The 14,058-nt window shown below is 37.6% G+C and overlaps 1 protein-coding gene across 1 annotated transcript in view; it reads left to right on the plus strand.

Annotated features, from left to right (window-relative positions):
• The window catches only part of LOC150096303 (calcium/calmodulin-dependent protein kinase type II alpha chain-like), a 736,535-nt gene that overhangs the window by 417,045 nt on the left and 305,432 nt on the right, over window positions 1-14,058 (plus strand). The window lies entirely within an intron of this gene.

Consider the following 14,058-nt stretch of genomic DNA (forward strand, 5'->3'; position numbering starts at 1 on the left):
ATTTTCACGAAGTGTATTGTTTGTTTACACAAATACCAAAATAGATACACAAAAAAGCAAATACGTGCAGTGTCCATCATATTTCAGATAAATAAGACATAGTAACAACAATCTTTACACTAGAGACAGTTCAGTGCTTTAGTTCATTTGAAAAGAAAAAGCATTATGGTTCATATCTAGAGGTCAAAATGGGATATGAAAAAAGTTCATATGTCGAGCGATTCATTAATCAAGGTACCACTGTATTTTATTCCATGAAACCTGTTTAAGCTTCTTCCTAAACTTATCATAATCACCTGCCTTGTACTTCCATATACCTCTTCATGACAGAATATTCCTCATGTTTTACATTCTCCCAAGACCGCATGGTCACTTTCACCAACCTGATGAAGTGTGGTTACCTTGGTTATAAATATCTCTTCTGATCCTATGACCAGGTCCAATATTCTCCCATCCATCACAAGCTGCGTTCAATAATTATCTCTTAGTAGATGTATAAATTCTGTTTCCTTCCTGCCATGTGATCTTTCTTCCTTCTAGTCTATATCTCCATAGTTGAAGTCCCCCATATTAATCATTCAACCTGTACTTACTCATTGTACTAATTTGTCGATGCATGTCTTCCAGATCATCTGTGGAACTCCCTGCCTATATCAATAACCAACTGTATATTTTTTCTTACTGGTCTCAATCTCACACCAGATTGCTTCAAATGAACAGTCACTCTCCTGCCTGTCTCCTATTCTTTTTGGTTGCAATTCATCTGCTATCATCAGCAGTACTCCTCCTCCTCCCCATCCTGTCTTCTCTATCTTCCCTGAAAATATTAAACCCTTCACATTCAATCCCAGTGACTACATCGTCTGCTGTTAGCCAAGTCTCACTAATGTCTATAAGTTTTGGCAAGGTTGCACTAACCAATGCCAAAAACTCCTTCCACTTGTTCTTGATACTTCTGGCATTAGTATGTAGAAACTGCAGCATCCCTTTAGGCCCCAAGCCACCTTTACTTCCTGAATTTGATTATCCTACTCAATATTTTTGTTTGAGAGACTAGATTCCGCACTTGGTCATTCTCACACTAACTCATCTCATGGGTGCCTTCAAACCAACTCAGTTGCTTCCATCCTAATTGCATAAGATTTCCTGATTTGTGCTTCATCATTCTCAGTGAACAAAGCTCTCCCTCTCCCAGACACCTAACACCAAAACTATTTAAATATAGTCCATCAGCATTGTTCAAATCATTCTTTCTGTCAAACACAGATCACAGATCAACAAATCCTACATAATGCCTTCTGCACAATCTATGTATAGACTCATTGGCTACCATCGCCCTCCTCCTCAGTTTGCCTCTATCATAGCATGGTAGGAGACTTATAATCTTCACCTTCTCACTGTTCAATTTTTCCCTCTTCTAACAACTCCTAATCATAGAACACTTCTCACCTCTCAAATCATTTGTACCGACCAAGACAGTCATTTCCTTCAACTTACCTTTTTTGCATCCAGATTGTGTGCCTAATATTGTGAATTTTTGCACCAATGAAATGTGATTTTGTTCCACTTTTGTTAAATAATCCCTTGATCATTGAGTTTCCATGCATAATTTTCACCATTACTTGTTTTTCTTGTTTGCTTGGTCAGTTTTCATTATCCTTCAGACCACCTGCTTCATTCTCTTTTTAGTCCTGTTAATCTCTTGCTGCTTCTGCAGTCTTTCAATTTTGCGCTTTGTTCTGTGAAGGATGACATTTAACACCCTATTTCTTTATTAATTTTTTATTAAATCTTTATTTAATAATTAAAAAAATTTAAATTTAATAATTTACATTGAATTTAAAAATTTAAATCTTAATTAATTACTTTATTACTTACTCGACTGTAAAAGTCGAGTATGAAGAGCAGTGGATCTGAGTAAGGCATTTTGATTTTTCCAAGGCATTGATAAGGTGCCACATGATGGGTTTTTTATCTAGCATCAGTGGGTTTGGATATCAGGTTAGTGGATCAGATTGGTGATTGGCTCTCTCATAGATATCAGAGAGTTGTATATGGGGGAGCAGTATCAGGAAGTAGGAAGGTTGTGAAGTTATACTGGAAGAAGTAGAGGAGTTAAGGGATCTTGGGGTGATTGTGGATAAAGATTTGAAGTTCTGAGGACATATTGTTATCAAGACATATAGGGGTTTTGAAGACATTTGGGAGAATTGTGGCAAGTTTGAGAACATTGACCACGAGAGATAAATGTGTGTTGGTCCCATTGTATAAAGCTTTGATCAAAAGTAACCTTGGAGAGAGTGCAGAGACAGATAACAAAAATGATATCAGGACTGTACAGTGTTGATTACAAGGATAGACCGAGGGCATGCTGACCACAGAGTTTGATGGATAGAAAGCAAAGGGGGATATTCAGATCAAGACATTTAAGCTGCTGAAGGGTTATTATCATATTAACAGAGGAGATTTTTCATGTGATAGAAAGAAGGAAAGGAGCAAGGCAATTGGCCATCTCTGGAAGTTGCAAAAGGAATGCATTACCTGAGAGGGTGGTGAAAATGCACACTGTGCGTGATTTTAAGGCATGGAATGATAGATTTTGTGCTGACCTCCCACGATGAGTTTTGTGGGTTCATGGAGGTCACCTAAATAATAATGAAACATTCAAGAATGTACTTCCACAGGAAATACATTCTTGAATGTTTATGGAAGTTTTTTCACTTGGCTATGCTACTAATTATATATTGGATTTTATCCTTTATCCAAGTGTTAGCAAACAAAGTTTGCACTTGAAGTCCTTTCACGACTGGGACAACTCGTGGTAAAGGTGGTATAAGTTCTCATCACTTGCTTTGATATCTCCCATAATGCAAAGCACATCTCCTTGTGGACATGTATAATGCTATGCATTAAGACCTCAATAAAGGTTGAACAGATGTGCTTTGCATTATGGGAGATACTAGGGCAAGTGATGAGAACTTATATCACCCTTTACCACGAGTTGTCCCAGTCCTGAAAGTACTTCAGGTGCAAACTTTGTTTGCTAACACTTGGATAAAGGATAAAATGCAATATATAATTAGTAGCACAGCCAAGTGAAAAAACTTCCATAAACTTATCTCTAATCCAGAGAATTTTAATAATAGGGTGTGACCCTTTGGCAACTTGTATAGGTAAATATGACTTCTCCATTACTTCCGCCTTAGTATTACCACCTCTTGGTCTGGCTCCCACTGATGAGACTTGAATAAAGGTCGAAACAGTGGCCCTTAAATGCGTAGCATTATACATGTCCACAAGAAGATGGGCTTTGCATTATGGGAGATACTAAGGCAAGTGTTGAGAATTTATACCACCTTTACCACGAGTTGCCCTAGTCCTGAAAGGACTTCAGGTGCAAACTTTGTTTGCTAACACTTGGATAAAGGATAAAACCCAATATATAATTATTAACATTGTTGAATGAGTAAACAAGTATAAATTCACTCGTATGCCACAGTAATTAACTTTTTAATAATATGTATTTTGTCTTAAGGCAAAATATTTACATATTATTAAAAAGTTAATTACTGTGACATACGTGTGAATTTATAGTTATGAAAACTCCTCAGGTTTCACTATATAAGAAAATAAGTAAACGGGTGTTTTCTTAAACTTTTCAGCTGTGACATCCATTTATGTGCTCTCACAACTGGACCATTTACGTTAAGGCAAGTGATGAGAACTTATACCACCTTTACCACGAGTTGCGTTAGTCCTGAAAGTATTTCAGGTGCAAACTTTGTTTGCTAACACTTGGATAAAGGATAAAACACAATATGTAATTAGTAGCATAGCCAAATGAAAAAACTTCCATTTCTATGGATTATGTCATGAACTATGGCAATGAATGTTTAATCAACTTTTCTCCTTTTTAACTAATATATCTAATATGATATATCTATAAGATATATAAGATATATCTAATATCTAATTTAACTAATATGAGGATCGGCTGAGGGAATGTGGACTGCAGAGTTTGGTGGATAGAAGAAAGAGAGGTGATATGATTGAGACTTTTAAACTGTTGAAAGGTAGTTACAGGGTTGACACTGGGGAGTTCTTTCGCTTGGTTGAACAGAGGGAAGGAGTGATGACAAGAGGCCATCCCTGGAAGTTACGAAAGAAAACCATGAGCAAGAGTGTAAACAGTGGTTTCTTTGCATGGAGGGTGGTTGAACCATGGAATCCATTGCCTGATGGAGTAGTGAGAGTGAGAACAGTCAATGAATTTAAGTGGTATGGTAAACTTTGTGTTTCTTGGGGGGGGGGGGGGACCTCCCCTCGATGAGTCTTGATAGACTTTGTGTTTCTTAGGAAGGACCTCCCACGATGAGTCTTTTGACTCCATGGAGGCCTGGATAATGATAATGATAATATCCAGGCCTATGTTTTTGGTCTTTCACTATGCTATATATTTGAAAATTAAGATTGTTTTCAAGCTTTTAAATTTATTAGACTATAATGTCTTTCCAGCATTTTATTATCAATGTATGTGGGGGGGTAGGTGTGTGAATTCAATATAAAAAAATATTGAAACTTTATAAAATATTTACCTTTTTATTTACTCTCTCTCTTCACACACACACACACACACACACACACACACACACACACACACACACACACACACACACACACACACACACACACACACACACACACACACACACACACACACACACACACACACACACACAAACATTCAAAGCTTAAAATGTATGAGTCAGGTCTTTTTTTTTTTAACATTAGTTATAAAATATTCACAGATAAATACAGTCACTGTTAAAGCAGGAACTTAATATCTTAGCAATTTATTTCACAAGTTTTAACCATCTAGCAGTGAAAACAAGAATACTATTTTGGCTAGATAAAAGTTAACTTACCCATAGGAAGTCTCAGTAATAATGAAAACACATGAAACCATTATTCTTTCCTGGTGTTTAATTTTTCTTCTTATGGAAAGTAATCTATAATCTACTTTGAACTCATAATAAAGCACTTAACAATCCCATATACATTCAAGGGACATATTGCAAAGGTGGTGAAGGTAACACAGAGGATTGCTGCAATAATGAGAAGGACGCTGACCTGCAGAGATAAAAGAGTTATCATTCCGTTGTATAAGACCCTGATCAGACCATACTAGACTATTATTCTCAGATTTGGTCCCCAGGATTTGAAGGGAATAAATTAACTGTGGAAAGGGAACAAAGGCGGATAACAAAGATGGTTTCGGGAGTGTACAATGTTAGTTATGATGATCGGCTGAGGGAATGTGAACTGCAGAGTTTGGTGGATAGAAGAAGGAGAGGTGATATGATTGAGACTTTTAAACTGTTGAGAGGTGGTTACAGGATTGACACTGGGGAGTTCTTTCGCTTGGTTGAACAGCAGGAAGAAGTGATGACAAGGAGCCATTCCTGGAAGTTAGGAAAAGAAACTGTGAGCAAGAGGGTGAGGAGTGGTTTCTTTGCATGGAGGGTGGTTGAACCGTGGAATGCATTGCCTCAATGAGTCTTTTGACTCCTTGGAGGTCTAAATAATAATAATAATAATACAGTAAACTCTCGATTTAACAGACTGGTAGGGTCTAAGAATTTAACAGACTAATAGGGTCTAAGGGGTGTCAAAAGTCTGTGAAATCACGAATTTTTTAAAAAAAAAAAAATCTGTAAAATTAGAACTGCGATTTTATCAATATTAGCACTGTAATAACAAAAAAATTGTTTTACACACAATTTTCACACTTTTAGATAAGTTAATGTGAAGTTAATGTTCGATGTTGAGGCGCTTGGTTTTTATTATTATTATTATTATTATTCGTGCCTCCAAGGAGTCCGAAGACTCATCGCGGGAGGACACCTACAACTGTCGCAATCACTACACCGAACCTCTACTACGAATCATCTCCATCAACGCCATCTACCGCCCACCTCCACCACTACCACAAGTAGTATTTTTTTTTTGTCTGTAAATTGCGTGTGTTCTGAAGGTAATCCTGCTTTGAAAAAACTGTCAAGTTTGTTTTGAACTTTTGAATTCTGTTGTTTTTTTATAATTAACTCCCTAAAATTACGAAAATGTGTGTAATAAAACTGCTGCATAAAGTCACGCCACGCGACAAAAGAACCAATTACAGTGCGATTGGTGTGATCACATCCTAATCATTTGCCAACATGTTTTATGAACGGTGACTCATTTATGTCAGCTAAATTACTACAGTGTTTTTCCAACATATGATGGCCAATTTGCCAAAATTTGTTAAAATTAACATGAAATTAATAACAAAAAATAACCTGTTAATTTAATTATAAGCAAATCTTGGATAAAAGCATTTTAAAATTAACAGGGTGTTAATTTTCACATGTGACATACCGACCGGAAATTTTGTCCGTTAAATCGAGGGTTTACTTTATCAAGTTGCTATAATATACTTTCCCTACAACAAACTTTTATTAACCACAGAAATGGTGTTATATAGGATAGTTTACTATAGTGAATTTCCTTCAAAATACTATTATGGCTGTGATACTTTGGTCATATGACTTTTCATTAGTTTGTTGTAGTGAGAATACACTTGTACTCTACTATCATTTTTACTTAAGTTGTAGTAAAGTAGTGTGTGCGTGCGTGTGTGTGTGTGTGTGCGTGCGCGCGCGCGCGCGCGTGTGTGTTGTGTGTGTGTGTGTGCGCGCACGTGCGTGCGTGCTTGCATGCACTAAAGAATTATTTCGTATAATATTTTGTAAACAAACAAAGCTAAAATCACAGAGTAATCATACAAAAAACTCTCAAAATTTTTGAGGCTTTCAGTGACATATCCACATGCACTCCTTGTAATCCAATCACTATCATGATGGTAGTTGATATATAATGTAAAGAATTATATTTCACATGCTGAATATATGAGGTGCTTGATGCATTTAAAAAAAGAAAAAAAATGGATAAAATCTGGTAATATAACTTAGACTATGTAATGGAACTACTCACCCAGTCCATCCTTCTGGAAACTGCTCATTTATTAAGGCTTTCACTGGGTTGCATAATGCAGACTCTGTCAAGATGGATAAGGTGAAACTTTATATACAGTGAACTCTCACTACAAACAACTCATAGGGACCACAGAAACTGTCTGTTATAATGAATTTTCTTTAGAATATTATTGTACCTCTGAAGGTTGTGGGGTGTCTAGATAATTTATTATAATGAGCAAGAGAGCTGACTGTACTTTGTGCTCAATGCAATGTTTCTGCTACTGTAGCTTCTGAAAAGAAAAATAGCTTAATTGTGGAATAAAAATCATGACACGCCATATGACCAGTTTATGATTGTCATGCTCTTGTTCAAGCGCTGCTCTCTTAGAGCAGCGCTTCCCAAACTGTGGCCTGTGGCTCCCTTGGGGGCCTTTAGCTTTGTTGAGGGGGACTGCGAAATAATGAAAACAAATTTAAAATGTTTTAAGACTAAGTAGATATTTTTTTATCTTAAAAGAAACGTATTTAATTTTTATTATTTCTTTTTTGTTATTTTTTATATTTTAATGGAAAAATTCACACATTTCACAAATTTTGTGAAAAGTTCACAAATTTTGCTTCTTGCGCGCTTAATGAATATTAGTAAATATATGCTTATTCATATAAGTTTAATTTCAAAGGTATTGATAAGAAGCACAAAAAAAAGCTTACAAACAAAATCTTGCGCTCATTTAAAATGGCCAAGTTTTTCACGCTTTAAATTAATGTTTCATTGCTAACGTACACAGGTGCGGCAGTGCATGGGAAAGAAATACGCTTGGTGCGTATGTTTTGTATTGAATATAAATACAGTGTCTGCATGGTTAGCCTAGTGGCTGCGCACTTCGTAACCATATGCCTGGGGAAGGAGTGTCCTAGGTTCGATTCCCATCGGAGACACGAGGAGTTAAGGATCTTCCCCAACCATAACCAAGTTAGCCTGTCTTGGGCGTGTACAGCAGGGTTTTTCTCCCCAGTTTATCTGGGGGTTTTCATTCCGCAAGCAGGCAAACCCTCCCCGTGAACACGCGAGATACAGCCATAGGACCTACCACGGCAAGGAAGCCAAAGGGAAACCACCTTGCTCATAATCATTTCCCTAGTATGGTAGCACAGTGCCCCTACAATCCGTAAGGATGAAAAGGAAATTGTTCCATTCCATAAATACAATAAATATTATAATAATATATCTCTGTATTAGGATTTTTTTCCCGATGGGGGGGCTGTGAAATCTTTTAATTTTTCCAAAGGGGGCCTTCACATCAATAAGTTTGGGAAGCAATGCATTAGAGTATGTAGTTTTTCTTACCAAAATTTGAAGTTGTCACTGTACCTTATCTCATATGCTTTCATTTAGAGAAGGCAACATGGTCATAGTTATCAACAAGTTGTGTATGGGGGGAATGATATCCAGGAAAAGGAAAGTTACTAATGGTGTGCTTCAGGGGTCTGTTTTAGGGCCATTACTGTTTAACTTGTATATTAATGATATTGGTGAAGATTTGGATGGAGATATTCAGTTATTTGCAGATGATGCAAAGTTGGGACGAAAGATGAAGAGTAGAGAAGATGTTGTGGCCTTACAAGAGGACTTGAATAAATTGAGTGATTGGGCACAGGAATGGGGATATGAGTTCAATGTTGCAAAATATAAGGTTTTAAAATTTGGAAAACAAAAAATGGGATGCAGAATTTATGCTTGGCGAGGATATATTGTCAGAGGTGGAGGAAATAAGAGATCTGGGGCTGATAGTGGATAAGGATCCGAAATTTAGAGGACACATAGCCAAAATTGTGAAGACAACACAAAGGCTTCTGGGAATGATGCGGAGGACACTGACTTGTAGAAGTAGGGAGATTCTTGTTCCTTTGTATAAGACATTGATTAGGCCACACATGGACTATTGTGCCCAGATTTGGTCACCTGGTTTTCAGAAGAATTGAAGAGATGTTGGACAGGGTCCAGAGGTGACTGACTAAGGTAGTTTCTGTCCTCCGGAATGATGAGGGGAAAGATTGAGAAGATGTAAGTTGCAGAGTCTGGTGGACAGGAGGAGGAGGGGAGATATGATAGAGACCTACAAGTTATTAAGGGTTTGTTATAGGATAAATGCTGGAGAGGTCCTACAGCAAATAGTGGGACATCAGGGGAGAACCAGAGGTCATCCCTGGAAGCTGTATAAGGAGGGTGTGAGTAGGGGGGTGAGAAGCAGGTTTTTTTTCATGCAGAGTTGTGAATGATTGGAATGCCTTGCCTGAGAGTGTGGTGTCTGCAGAGAATTTGAGTATATTTAAAACATGTTATGATGAGCTGTGTGTGTGTGTTTGATAAAAGGACCTCCTAGATGAGTCTTTGACTCCATGGGGTCTTGGGTAATAATAACAATAAAAATAATAATAATAATTTTTTGTTGGGATTATGACATTATCAGATATTATAATTCAGTCATCTAAGAGACTTCTTATTGTATCATTCCACCTAGATCTTGGTGTTCCTCTGACTCTTTTTCCTTCCATTCTATCAAAAATAACTTTTTTTCTCCCATTCTGTTTCCATGCCCATCCACCTGAGATTAGCTCTGTTCACATATTCCTGAATACTGAAAATTACTATAATAATTTTAATGATTCAACTATCGGATGCCATCTTTTCACTCTAATTTTTCTCAATACTCTCCTGTCTGTAGTCTCTAATTTTTGATCAACTGTTTTACTTATAGTCCATCTCTCAAATACATAAGTCTTGAACATTATCTTGTGCACTTCTAGTTTAGTATTTTTGCTGTTTTTTCTCTTATTTCATAAAAATGTATTCAACTGGCATCCCACTATCTCAGATTTGCTATTTCTGTCATCTCTTTCCATATTTTAGCTCAAATATTTGACCTGTTCTGTAGGTTCTCCATTGAGAATGCAGCTGAGTTTTCCAAGTTCCTGCCAATTTTCATAGTTTTGGCCTTTTTTTTGCTGATTTTCATGCCAGATTTGTTACACTGTTATTCAGTTTAGTTAAAAAAAACCATAGAGAATTGCAGTGGATATAAATTAAGGATGCCAAGAAATTATCTTATTGGTTTAATCCTTTATCCAAGTGTGAGCAAACAGAGTTTCCGGCTGAAGTATTTTCAGGACTGGGAAACTCGTATATAGAAGGTAATGACTTCACATCGCATTTCGATGTGAAGTCATTACCGGTCATTTCATTGTTTCGACTTAGGTCGAAACTGGTTTGGGTAGTGACCCTTCCCATAATGCATAGCATTATACATGTCTGTAAGGATATGGGATAAGGCAAGTGATGTGAAGTCATTAGCTTCTATATACGAGTTGCCCAGTCCTGAAAATACTTCAGACTCAAACTTTGTTTGCTTACACTTGGATAAAGGATTAAACCAAGAATATAATTTCTAGGTATCTCTGATTTATAGTATAACCAAGTGGAAAAACTTCCAACAATTGCAGATGACGTTGTGTTTAGAATTGCAGCGTCATCTGCATAAAGCAAAGAGATAAGGTTAACATCGCCAACATGCATACAGTAACGAATTCACCATTTGTATTCTGGTTTATCAGTTATATATAACAATTGTGAAGTTATCAAAAGCATCCATGTAATTAATTGCTAATAGACTTTTGTTGTGTAAAACTTTTATGTACTATCCTTGATGATGTAAGTCTTACGAAACTTGTCAGGTTTTAATTGCTTATTTTATTATTATTTATTAAACTCTTTATTTACATCATGATGCGGTCTCAATACCGAAAACTTCCCACAGAACTGCTTAAACCACAGAAACTTATGTTTGCATGGTCAAGACCTGTTTGTTTTTAATTCAACATTGAATTTAATTTGAGGATAAGGATTGCTTCATACTCACTTGGTAGAGTTATACTGGAAAAAGTAGAGGAAGCAATGGATCTTGGGGTAATTCTAAATATAAGTTTGAAGTTCAGAGGACATATTGCAAAGGTTGTGAAGACATCTCAGAAAAAATTTGTAATATTGAAGAGGACATTGACCACAAGAGATAAAAGGGTAGTAGTCCCATTGCATACAGTTTGATCAGACCACATCTGAATTTCTGTGCTCAGATCTAGTCTGTAAGATTTGAAAGGGATGATGTAACCTGGAAGAGGACACAGAGACATATCACAGAAATTGCAAAAGACTTCTGAGAATGATGCAGAGGACACTGACTTGTAGAAATAGGGAGATTCTTGTTCCATTGTATAAGGCTTTAATTAGGCCACACATGACCTACTGTGCACAGATTTGGTCACCTGGTTTTCAAGAGGACGAAGAGAAGTTGGAAAGGGTCCAGAGTTGACTAAGGTAGTTTCTGACCTCTGGAATGTCGAATATAAGGAAAGGTTGAGAAGATGCAATTTACAGAGTCTAGTGGATAGTAGGAAGATGGGAGATATGATAGAGACCTACAGGTTAGTAAGGGGTTGTTATAGGATCAATGTTGGAGAGGTTCTACAGAAAACAGTCATCCCTGGAAGCTGTATAAGGAGGGTGTGAGCAGGGGGAGTGAGGAGCAGGTTTTTTGCATGCAGAGTCATGAATAATTGGAATGCCTTGCCTGAGAGTGAGGTGTCTGCAGAGAATTTGAGTGTTTAAGGCATGGTATGATGAACTGTATGTATGATAAAAGGACCTCCTAGATGAGTCTTTGACTCCATGGGGTCTTGGGGTAATAATAAATGATAAAAATATATCAGGACTGTACACAGTTGATTTTGAGGATAGACTGAGGGCATGCAGACTTCATCGTTTGGTAAATTCAAGAAAAAGGTGGATGGGGGAGGTGTGATTGAGACATCTAAGATGTTGAAAGGTTATTGTCAGATTAACACTGGAGATTTTTCATGTGGCAGAATGAGGGGAATAACAAGAACAAGGGGCCATCCTTGGTGGATGTAAAAGGAGATAGTGAGTAAAAGGGTGAGAAGTAAATTTTTTGCATTGAACAATAGATTTTGTTCTTGATTTGTTCTTAGCATTGACCTCTCACAATGAGTTTTGTGACTCAGTGGAAGTCAAGAAAATAATAATAATAATTTATTTTATTCATACAGAGTTCCCCTGGTTCCTCCACTGTCCCTTAGAACTGGTCGAACCCACCTATTGAGGGATTAAGTATGTATTTTATGACTGTAGGTCTGTGTTCACGGGCCAGTTGGCGATGAAAAACCCTCTACTTTCGTATGAGACCAGCTAACTTACCTTTAGTCGAAAGAGACCCGATAAAGGTTCCTCACGTCATGGATGGGAATCGAACCCAGGTCTTTCTGACCAAAGGGCTTTGTCTATACTGACTGAGCTACAGAGGCTTTTAATAATAATAATGAAAACTGAAGGTAAAGATATTCTGGATGTCAGGAGGTATCTTTTTTTGAAAGATTATTAAATTAGATAATTAGTGACAGAACTATGGTTAGTAATATTTACAAGGAATACACTCAGAAGTATATCATTTCGTAAGGGAAAAAAAGCTCATTACCAACCTGAAATATGGAAGGGAAGCTGGAGTAGATGATATTATTGCGGTTATTACTAATACTATTCATGACTTCCATGAAGTCACAAGACTCATTATGTGAATCCCATCTTAAACAATACAGAGTCTGTTATACCCCTCCTTCAATCTGTTGATTGTCTGCACATTCACCACCCATGGTCTAACCACCTCTATGCAAAAAAGCCACTTCTCATCCTTCCACTCAACACCATCTTTCAGAACTTCCAAAGAGGTCCCCCATTTTCCTTCCTTGTTTCTTCCTCTTGCTCTGCTATATGAGTAATCTCTATGTCAGTCCTGTAAATAAAGTTGGCGTGTTACAAACTTAGTCTCAAAACGTTTTGATACCGGTGGTATCAAAATGTTTTGAGACTAAGTTTGTAACATGCCAACAGATGGCAGCACAAGGCTGCAGTCACAGGGAGCACCTACCTTCATAAATCAGTGTGCCAAAAGACATCATCCTGTGTACATCGGGAGCTGTGCAACTGATGCTATTCTAACCACCTGCATTACCACATCTGCGATTTCATCATGGACAGCAAGTTAGAACAAAGGGCAAACGTGAAATTCGAGGATCATTACCAGTGACAAAACTTGGGTGTATGGGTATGACCCTGAGACGAAGCAACAGTCTTCACAGTGGAAGAGCCCATCATCTCCATGACTGAAAAAGGCAAGGCAGGTCCGCAGCTCGACCAAGTGCATGCTCATCGTCTTTTCGACATTCACAGCATTGTGCATCGAAAATTCATCCTCAGGGGACCAGACCATCAATAGCTAGTTCTACTGCCAGATTTTAAGGCATCTGAGGGAGGACATTCAGCAAAAGCGACCAAATCTGTGGCGCTCGAAAAACTGAATGCTCCACGACGACAATGCACCCTGTCACCGAGCTGTCCTCACACGTGAGTTTCTCACCAGAAACATCATGATCTCACTTCCGCACCTACCCTACTCGCAAGATTTGGCTCCTGCAGAGTTCGTCCTCTTCCCGAAGATGAAGATCCAGCTGAAAGGTTTTGACATCGTTTTGACACCATTGCGGAGATCCAGCGCGATTTGCAGAAGGTGCTTGACATGCTTCGAAAAGAAGACTTCCAGGACACATTCCAGAAGTGGCAAGAACGCTGGGAGCGCTGTATTGATATGCAAGGGGACTATGTACTCACTGGTGATATTGGTTGCAAAACAAAATAATTGCTCTTCAGGTGCTGAGGGAGTTATATTTTTTTGAATTTTCAAAAACATTTCATGATAACCGGGGAATCCTTCAGGCTAATATTAATATCTTCCAAGATTTAGGAGTTCCTCCCATGAAATGTTGTAAATCCTGAGTGGACTAAAGGTTAGATAATCTAGATAAAACCAAACATTCCATGTTTGCTTCTCCGGAGAAATGAAATAGCTAGACAACCAAATATGTTTTCACCTCTTCAGTAATCAAGGTGGTAGTCTCACACACACACACACATGTA

Source organism: Typopeltis vanoorti, chromosome 19 (genome assembly GCF_054136105.1).
Source record: "Typopeltis vanoorti isolate ZY-2024b chromosome 19, IOZ_Tvanoo_1.0, whole genome shotgun sequence".
Classification (NCBI taxonomy): Eukaryota; Metazoa; Arthropoda; class Arachnida; order Uropygi; family Thelyphonidae; genus Typopeltis; species Typopeltis vanoorti.